General features: G+C 49.9%; 1 long non-coding RNA gene across 1 annotated transcript; it reads right to left on the reverse strand.

Moving 5' to 3' along the window:
* Positions 1 to 299: 299 nt before the first annotated feature.
* LOC123569418 (uncharacterized) lies at positions 300 to 2489 on the reverse strand. The gene is made up of 2 exons (XR_012425392.1): positions 705 to 2489; positions 300 to 619 (listed from the first exon to the last, which is right to left on the reverse strand). It is a non-coding gene; the product is annotated as an uncharacterized lncRNA (long non-coding RNA).
* Between the last annotated feature and the right edge of the window lie 6699 nt (positions 2490 to 9188).

Consider the following 9188-nt stretch of genomic DNA (forward strand, 5'->3'; position numbering starts at 1 on the left):
TTATCACTTGCCTGTTACAGCACGGCCTTTTAAAGCCTATACACTCTCCTTACAATTCCCCAATTTTACCTGTCCAAAAACCGGACAAGCCTCACAGGTTAGTTCAGGATCTTCACCTTATCAATCAAATTGTTTTGCCTATCCACCCTGTGGTGCCAAAGCCATATACTCTGCTATCCTCAATACCTCCCTCCACAACCCCTCCACAACCCATTATTTTGTTCCGGATCTCAAACATGCTTTCTGATTTGTTTTATGTGACCACCAGAGCAGGCGCCAGAGAAAAGGCAAGTAGGCAAGGTAAAAAGAAACTTTATTAGCTAGCCAATCTGAAGGAAGAAAGGGCGAGGTTCAGTGGAGGCCGAGGAAGTCGCTCCGGCATTCTCGGGCGAGGTTCCTAGGTCCGCATATGAGGAGGGGCTGAGGAAGTTTGTGCCGTGCGCCTGCTGGGAGCGGCTTTTCTGTCTAAGGCTTGGGAGTGGGAGGGCAATAGGTGGGACACGGGCGTGTCAGGGGCGTTCCATAGGTGTGGCCAGGTAAGTTTTGGTTTCCTCGATCGGACGCCATGTTGCGCCTGCGCAGTTGGTCTGTATTTTTCCTGGGCGTGGGCTGCATTTTCCTGCGCGGGTAAGTTGGTGATGAGGAACCCGGAAATGTGCCATCTTAGTCGTCTTTGTCCTCTCCCCCCATCCAGACAGTCCAACCTTTTATTGATTATAGTGATTGGGGGCATCATTGTCTGTCTGGCTGCTTCCTGCTGTTAAGGGGCGTAGTTAGGGTCTGTGGTTGGTATCTGGACGTAGGGATGTAGGAGCATCTGGTTGAAGGTGACGCGGGTGATTTCTTGGACCCTGGCTCGGAAAAATTTTATTAAAATGGGAGCAAAACATAAGGCAAGGCAGAGGATTAGTATGGGAATTAGGAATGGGAGCATCTGCTGTACTACGGGCAGCAGCCATACCGGTGATCCGGGGGTGAAGAGGGCGTTAAATTGTTGAAGCTCTTTTTTGATCTTGTTAAATGTTTGGACATTGGTGTCAACCAGGCCTGATTCATTTACGTAGTAGCAACACTCCTCTCCTAGGAAGAGGCATGTCCCTCCTTTTTCAGCGCAGTAAGAAGATCTAATGCCTGTCTATTTTGTGCTGCTACCTGGGCCACTGAGGTGATTTGACGTTGTAAAGAGGCTAAGCTTTCAGCTGAAGCCTCTATGGCTGCCTGGACCTGAGTGGAGAGGGTCTGTGTGGATTGAATCGAGTGGGTGAGGGCCCCTGTTCCAAGTCCTGAGGCTACTAGGGACGATGCTAGGGAAACCCCGATAATTAAGGGAAGAAAAACGGCCCGCTTTTGGATGTTATTGCTGGGGCTGAGCTGGGAAGCTAGTTCGGACAATTTTTCTTCGCTATATAGGGTTAAGCTAGGCACTAAAGATACCAGAACACAAAGGGATTGGGTGATGGGGGTATGGTTAAGAGTTTTAGATAGAGTTTGGTTACACTAAAAGTAGCCTCCAACGGGGGCCATCTGGGTCTCACTGGGAACTTCAGTGCAATTACACCATGAAGAGTTTGGAGTAGAGTAGCAAAAAGGAATCTCTGTCTCACTCTGTCGCTCTTCATCTGTCTCTCCCCATCTCTGTCTCTGTCTCTCTCCATCTCTGTCTCTGTCCATCTCTGTATCTCTTCATCTATCTCTCTCCATCTCTGTCTTACTCTGTCTCTCTTCATTTCTGTCTCTCCTCATCTCTGTCTCTGTCTCTCTCCACCTCTGTCTCCCTCCATCTCTGTCTCTCTCCATCTCTATCTTTCTCCATCTCTATCTCTTCATCTCTGTCTCTGTCTCCCCACCTCCCGCTCACCAAGGCTGCTCCCCTCACCAACTCCCCTACCTCCTGGCTTCTCCCTATCTCTGACTCAACAGGGACTAAGTGCAGCAGGGGCCCTTGGGGAGGTCTGGGCTTTCTACTGCCTTCTGGTTACAGCCTCTCCTTCCCCATATCTGTCCTTCGTCCTGGCCTAATGAGTCCACATTTTATTTAGGGAGAGGGCAGAGTGACAAATCTGGGGGGGGGGGGCACAATCTGCAGTGCCCTGCATGACTGAGTGTATCTGGTTGTCTGTAGACCAGGTTTCAGTTATAGAGAATCTGCATACAAAGTTAGGATTAGTAGGGGTAACTAGGGGGATTAGAGTGAACCACAATAATGGTGGCAAGCGTGTGGAGAGTAAGTTCAACATTGCTGAAATTACAAAGGGCACCCTGCCAAGCTAGGTCTTTTATGAGAGTAAAAAGTCAGGAAATCCACTGGTTGGGGGATGGGTCAGGCAGGAGGGTGTCTATGGGGTCTATAAGGGAAAAATCAGTTAAGTTAAGATGAAGACTAGTGAGGAAGCGGGAAAGTTTGAGGAGGGTGTTGATCCTTGAGTAGAAGCTGGTCACCTGGAGAAAGGGAAGGGGAATAGATGTTTTGAGTTAGGTTAAGATGTCTCATCCCAAGGGGGGGTGGGACAAGAGGGCATGATGAGGAAAGAGTGGGCAAAGCATGCATAGTCCAGGCAGTAATTTAACATTGGGGTCTGGCGAGGGTTAGACAGTTTACCGTCTACCCCAACTACTGAGATAGTGGATGGCTGGCTAGGACCTCCATAGGTTGGCAAAACAGAATATAATTGTAAAACAGAATAGGTAGCCTCCGTATTGACGAGAAAAGAAATTGGCTTACCCGCTACCTGTAGAGTTACCCTAGGGTCAGCGAGGGTGACCGGGGTCTCCAAGTGTGGGCACCGTCAGTCGTCGTCCAGGTGTAGGAGCTGGAAGGAGCCTTCCGACCCTTGAGGAGAGGCACCACGTTGAGCTGCAATGCCTGCCCTGCTGGCGGGGCAATCAGACTTCCAGTGTCCTTCCTGTTGGCAGGTTGGGCATGGCGTGGTAGGCAGGCAAGGATTTGGACACCTTTTTGCCCAATGCCCAGTTGTGCCACACTTAAAGCATGGACCAGATGGAGTGGCCGGCTTGGCCTGGGGACACTGGTTTGCCCAGTGTCCTGGGTCTCCGCATTTATAGCAGGAGTCCTTAAGAGACTTATCTTTGGTTTTCCCTGCCGGCAAAGTGGGCAACATGGGTTGGAGGGCAGCCACTAAAGCTTGTGCCTGAAGGGCGGCCTTCTATTCTACTCTGGCTTGTCAAAGAGCCTCAGCTGTTTCCTCTCTAGAGTTAAAAACTTCGAAAGCTAGCGTGACTAAGTCCTGAATGGGGGTTTGAGGTCCATCCTCTACCTTTCTTAATTTTTTTTTTTCGGATGTCAGGGGCCAACAGGGAAATAAAATAACTGGCAAGGACAGTAGCTCCTGCCGGAGAGGTAGGATCCAGTCGGGTAAATTGGACAAGTGCCTCTGTAAGGCGATTTAAAAAGGAGACAGGATTTTCCTCTGAGTATTGAATAACCTCCTGTAACTTATTAAAATTTACTATTTTGTTAGAGGCTGCCTGCATGCCAGCTAAGAGGCATTGTATCATAAGGTCTCTTCTGCGACGCCTGGGTTGTTGAGGTTGGTAGTCCCATTTAGGATCTGTAGATGGGACAGCTTGTTCGCCTACTGGGCTGGCCAGGTCAGTTAAGTGTAACTGGTCTGCATGCTGCCTGGCAAGAATGCACTCTCTTTCCTCTGGGTTAAGAATGGAAGTAAGAATGACATGTAAGTCATGCCAGGTAAGGTCATATGCCTGGCCTAGGTATCAAAACTCTTTGGAATATTGGGTGGGGTTGGCTGAGAAGTCACCGAGTCATTCTTCAATTTTGGAAAGGTCAGCCAGGGAAAAGGAGACATGGACTCTAACCGTGCCCTCAGCTCCAGCAACTTCTCAGATGGGGGCCAACAAACTAGCAGGGGAGGTTGGAACAGACTGACCAGTCAGGTAGGTTGAGACTGGTTGACCGGTAGAGGGGGGTGAGGCAGGCTGACTGGTAGAGGGGGTTGGGGCAGGCTGACTGGTAGAGGGCTGACTAGTGGGGGCCGCTCTCGTGGTCTTGGAGCGAGTGTGGAAGGAAATGGGAGGTAAGAGGAGTGGCTGAGGGAGAGGCAGTAGGAGGAGCATAGGGAGGGGGGTTGGTAGGTCCGGAGGGAGGTGCCCCGCCATCAGACCCATCTGAGATGGAAGTAGAATCTTCCTCCGCTTGTGGTGTGGGGGCTGAGGGCTGGGTTTTAGCTAACAAGACCTGGGCCATTGAACACTGGGCGCACAGGTCTGGGTGAGAGCGCAAGTCCTAAAAGCCTTGGACATAGAAAATCTCTGACCACTTTCCAAGCCTTTGGCAGAAATTAGAGAGATCTAATAGAATGTTATAGTCAAGTGTGCCGTCTGGTGGCCATTGAGATTGGTTGTCTAATTTATACTGTGGCCATGCCACAGTGGAGAGGAAAATTAGCCGAAGGCTTCCAAGTTTTGGAGGAGACACCCTAAGAGGGTGTTCCTAGGGATTTTCGATTGTGAGGTTCCCATTGTTTAACCACCAGAAATGGAAACCGACCTCACGCAGTGGCAAAGCGTCCTTTGCCGCTGCTAGAGACCGGGGGCTCCTGGAGCCACTAACGGAGAATTGAGGAACTTCAAGGCAGACGTCTCCAGGTTGAAGACCTCACTGCGCCACAGGGTGGCTACGTCCTTGGGCGTACATACAACTCTAGGCCAAGGACACAGAAACGGACAGAGATGGTTAACAAAGGGGAGTACTCACCAAAGAAGAAATTCTCAGAGTGGCACCAGTGGAAAGCTGGAACACTTGTTCGGTGTTGGTGGCTGGTTGGGTTGGGAGCCGGTTCGCTGGGGAGGAGGTTCCTCAGACCCCTAGGGGATGTTGAGGAAGGGTCTCCTCCCAGGTCTGGTTTCGGCACCAACTGTTTTGTTTCTCTATTACTACTATTAATAGACGCAAAGACTAAATATCAATAATGGCCAAAACGAGCAAAGAAAGTGGCAGCCCTTTTATTTGCAAATACGCACGCACTCTCGGGCGAGGTTCACTGGTCCGCGAGAAAGGGCCAGGGAAGTCGCGCCGGCGCTCTCGGGTGAGGTTCTCCGGTCCACGAATGCAGGGGCTGAGGAAGTCACGACAGCTCCTGCCAGTGGCAGACTTTTATGCATTGGTACTGGAAGGGGGAGGGCAGTGGGCGGGATAAGGGTGTGATAGGGGCGTCTCTGTAGGCGTGGCCGGGTAAGTTTCGATCTCTTCGGATTGACATCACCTGGCACATGCTCGGTTGTCCTGCACTTTCCCGGGCACGGGAAAGTTGGTGATGAAGAACCCGGAAGCAATCGGGACTGTGCCACCTTGTTCACCTTCCTCCATTTTGTCACTTCTCCCTCACCCAAACACTTTCTTTACTATTCCTTTACATCCTTCATCCCAGCCTCTCTTTGCTTTCACTTGGACTGACCCTGATACCCACCAGGCTCAGCAAATTACCCAGGCTGTACTGCCACAAGGCCTCACGGACAGCCCCCATTACTTCAGTCAAGCTCAAATTTCTTCCTCATCTGTTACCTATCTCAGCATAATTCTCATGAAAACTCACATGCTCTCCCTCCTGATTGTGTCTGGCTAATCTCCCAAACCCCAATCCCTTCTACAAAACAACAACGCCTTTCCTTCCTAGGCATGGCTAGGTACTTCCGCCTTTGGATACCTAGTTTTACCATCCTAACTAAACCATTATATAAACTCACAAAAGTAAACCTAGCTGACCCCACAGATCCTAAATCCTTTCACCACTCCTTTCTGTCCCTTAAAAACAGCCCTAGAAGCTGCCCCTACATTAGCTCTCCCTAACTCATCCCAGCAGTTTTCATTACACACAGCCAAAGTGCAGGGCTGTGCAGTCGGAGTTCTTATACAAGAGCCAGGACCACGCCCTGTAGCCTTTCTGTCCAAACAACTTGACCTTACTGTTTTAGCCTAGCCCTCATGTCTGCGTGTGGTGGCTGCTGCTGCCTTAATACTTTTAGAGGCCCTCAAAATCACAAACATGCTCAACTCACTCTCTACAGCTCTCATAACTTCCAAAATCTATTTTCTTCCTCATACCTGACACATATACTTTCTGCTCCCCGGCTCCTTCAGTTATTCTCTTTGTGGAGTCTCCCACAATTACCATTGTTCCCGGCCTGGACTTCAGTCCAGCCTCCCACACTGTTCCTGATACCACACCTGACCCCCATGACTATATCTCTATGATACGCCTGACATTCACCCCATTCCCCCATATTTCCTACTTTCCTGTTCCTCACCCTGATCACACTTGGTTTATTGATGGCAGTTCCACCAGGCTTAATCGCCACACACCAGCAAAGGCAGGCTATGCTATAGTATTTTCCACATCAATCATTGAAGTTACTGCTCTGCCGCCCTCCACTACCTCTCAGCAAGCCAAACTCATTGGCTTAATTTGGGCCCCCATTCTTGTAAAAGGACTACGTGTCAATATTTATACTGACCCCATATCCTGCACCACCATGCTGTTTTATGGGCTGAAAAGTTTCCTCACTATGCAAGGGTCCTCTGTCATTAATTCCTCTTTAATCAAAACTCTTCTCCAGGCCACTTTACTTCCAAAGGAAGCTGGAGTAACACAATGCAAGGGCCATCAAAAGGCATCAGATCCCATCACTCAGGGAAGGCATCAGATCCCATAGCTCAGGGCAACACTTATGCTGATAAGGTAGCTAAAAAAGCAGCTAGCATTCCAACTTCTATCCCTCACGGAAGTTTTTCTCCTTCTCATCTGGTCACTCCCACCTACTCCCCCACTGAAACGTCCGCCTATCAATCTCTTCCCACACAAGGCAAATGGTTCTTGGACCAAGGAAAATATCTCCTTCCAGCCTCACAGGCCCATTCTATTCTATCGTCATTTCATAACCTCTTCCATGTAGGTTACAAGCCGTTAGCCGGCCTCTTAGAGCCTCTCATTTCTTTTCCATCGTGGAAATCTATCCTCAAGGAAATCACTTCTCAGTGTTCCATCTGCTATTCTACTACTCCTTAGGGATTATTCAGGCCCCCTCCCTTCCTTACACATCAAGCTCAGGGATTTGCCCCTGCCCAGGACTGGCAAATTGACTTTACTCACATGCCTCGAGTCAGGAAACTAAAATACCTTTTGGTCTGGGTAGACACTTTCACTGGATGGGTAGAGGCCATCTGAGAAGGGTGGTCTGAAAAGGCCACCACAGTCATTTCTTCCCTTTTTGTCAGACATAATTCCTTGGTTTAGCCTTCCCACCTCTATACAGTCCAATAACGGACCAGCTTTATTAGTCAAATCACCCAAGCAGTTCCTCAGGCTCTTGGTATTTAGTGGCTCCTGTTTTTACCTTAAATCACCACCTTTAAGTCTCTCTTAAAGTGGGTAGAAGATCTTCAGTGCAAGGTACCCTCCAATACTTTCACCCTGATGAAGTTCTATTCTTTACTTTTATACTTACTCTTATTCTCGTTCCCGTTCTTATGCCACCCTCTACCTCTCCCCAGCCATCTCCACCACACTATCAGTCTCAGTCACTCTCTCCTAGCCGTTTCTAATCCTTCTCTAACAAACAATTGCTAGCTTTCCATTTCTCTTTCCTCCAAAATCATCAAGGCCTCAACTTACTGCTAAAAAAAGAGGACTCTGTATGTTTTTAAATACAGAGTGTTGTTTTTACCTAAATCAGTCTGACCTGTTATAAGACAACATAAAAAAACTCAAGGATAGAGCCCAAAAAAAGCTCCAACCAAGCAAACAACAATGTTGAACCCCCTTGGACACTCTCTAATTGGATGTCCTGGGTACTCCCAATTCTTAGTCCTTTAATACCTATTTTTTTTTTTCCTTCTCTTATTCGGATCTTGTGTCTTTCGTTTAGTTTCTCAATTCATACTGAGAGGTGACAACATGCTAGCAGCCCTCGCTTTCGGTGCCTCCTTGGCCTCAGCGTCCAGTCTGCCAGTGTTTGGGGAGTCCTTCAGCCTGCCACAGCACTCTGGGAGCCCCTCTCTGGGCTGGTCGAGGCCAGAGCCAGCTCCCTCTGGAACTGGGGCTGTGCACAGTGCTCACGGGCCAGCACAAGTTCCAGGTGGGTGTGGGCTCCGTGGGCCCTGCACTTGGAGCGCTGGCTGGTGCCACTGGCCCCGGGCAGTGAGGGGCTTAGCACCTGGGCCAGCAGCTGCAGAGAGTGTACTAGGTCCCCCAGCAGTGCCAGCCTGCTAGCACTGTGCTCGAATTCTCACCGGGCCTCAGCTGCCTCCCTGCAGGGCAGGGTTCAGGACCTGCAGCCCACCATGCCCGAGCCTTCCCACCTCTGCTGTGGGCTCCCGCGCAGCCAGAGCCTCCCCGATTGGCATGCCCCTGCTCCATGGCGCCCAGTCCCATCCACCGCCCAAAGGCTGAGGAGTGCAGGCACGGCAAGGGACTGGTGGGCAGCTCCGCCAGCGGACCTGGCCTGGGATCCACTAGGTGATGCCAGCTGGGCTCCTGAGTCCAGTGGGGACTTGGAGAACCTTTATGTCTAGCTAAGTGATGGTAAACGCAGCAATCAGCACTCTGTATCTAACTTAGGGTTTGTAAATACACCAATCAGTACTCTGTGTCTAGCTCAAGGTTTGTAAATACACTAATGGGTACTCTGTATCTAGCTAACCTAGTGGGGACTTGGAGAACTTTTCTGTCTAGCACTCTGTGTCTAGCTAAAGGATTGTAAACACATCAGTCAGCACTCTGTCCAAACGGACCCATCAGCTCTCTGTAAAATGGACCAATCAGCTCTCTGTAAAATAGACCAATCAGCCCTCTGTAAAATGGACCAATCAGTAGGATGTGGGTGGGGTCAGATAAGGGAATAAAAGCAGGCTCCTTGAGCCAGCCAGCTGTCCTCTTCCACACTGTGGAAGCTTTGTCCTTTTTTTGCTCTTTGCAATAAATCTGGCTGCTGCTCATTCTTTGGGTCCACGCCGCCTTTATAAGCTGTCACACTCACTGCAAAGGTCTGCAGCTTCACTCCTGAGGCCAGCCAGACCACGAACCCACCAGAAGGAATGAACAACTCCCAACAAGAGGAACAAACACCACCAGATGCGCCCCCTGAAGAGCTGTAACGCTTACCATGAAGGTCTGCAGTTTCACTCCTGAAGCCAGCAAGACCAGAAACCCACC

Source organism: Macaca fascicularis, chromosome 16 (assembly GCF_037993035.2).
Source record: "Macaca fascicularis isolate 582-1 chromosome 16, T2T-MFA8v1.1".
Taxonomy (NCBI): domain Eukaryota; kingdom Metazoa; phylum Chordata; class Mammalia; order Primates; family Cercopithecidae; genus Macaca; species Macaca fascicularis.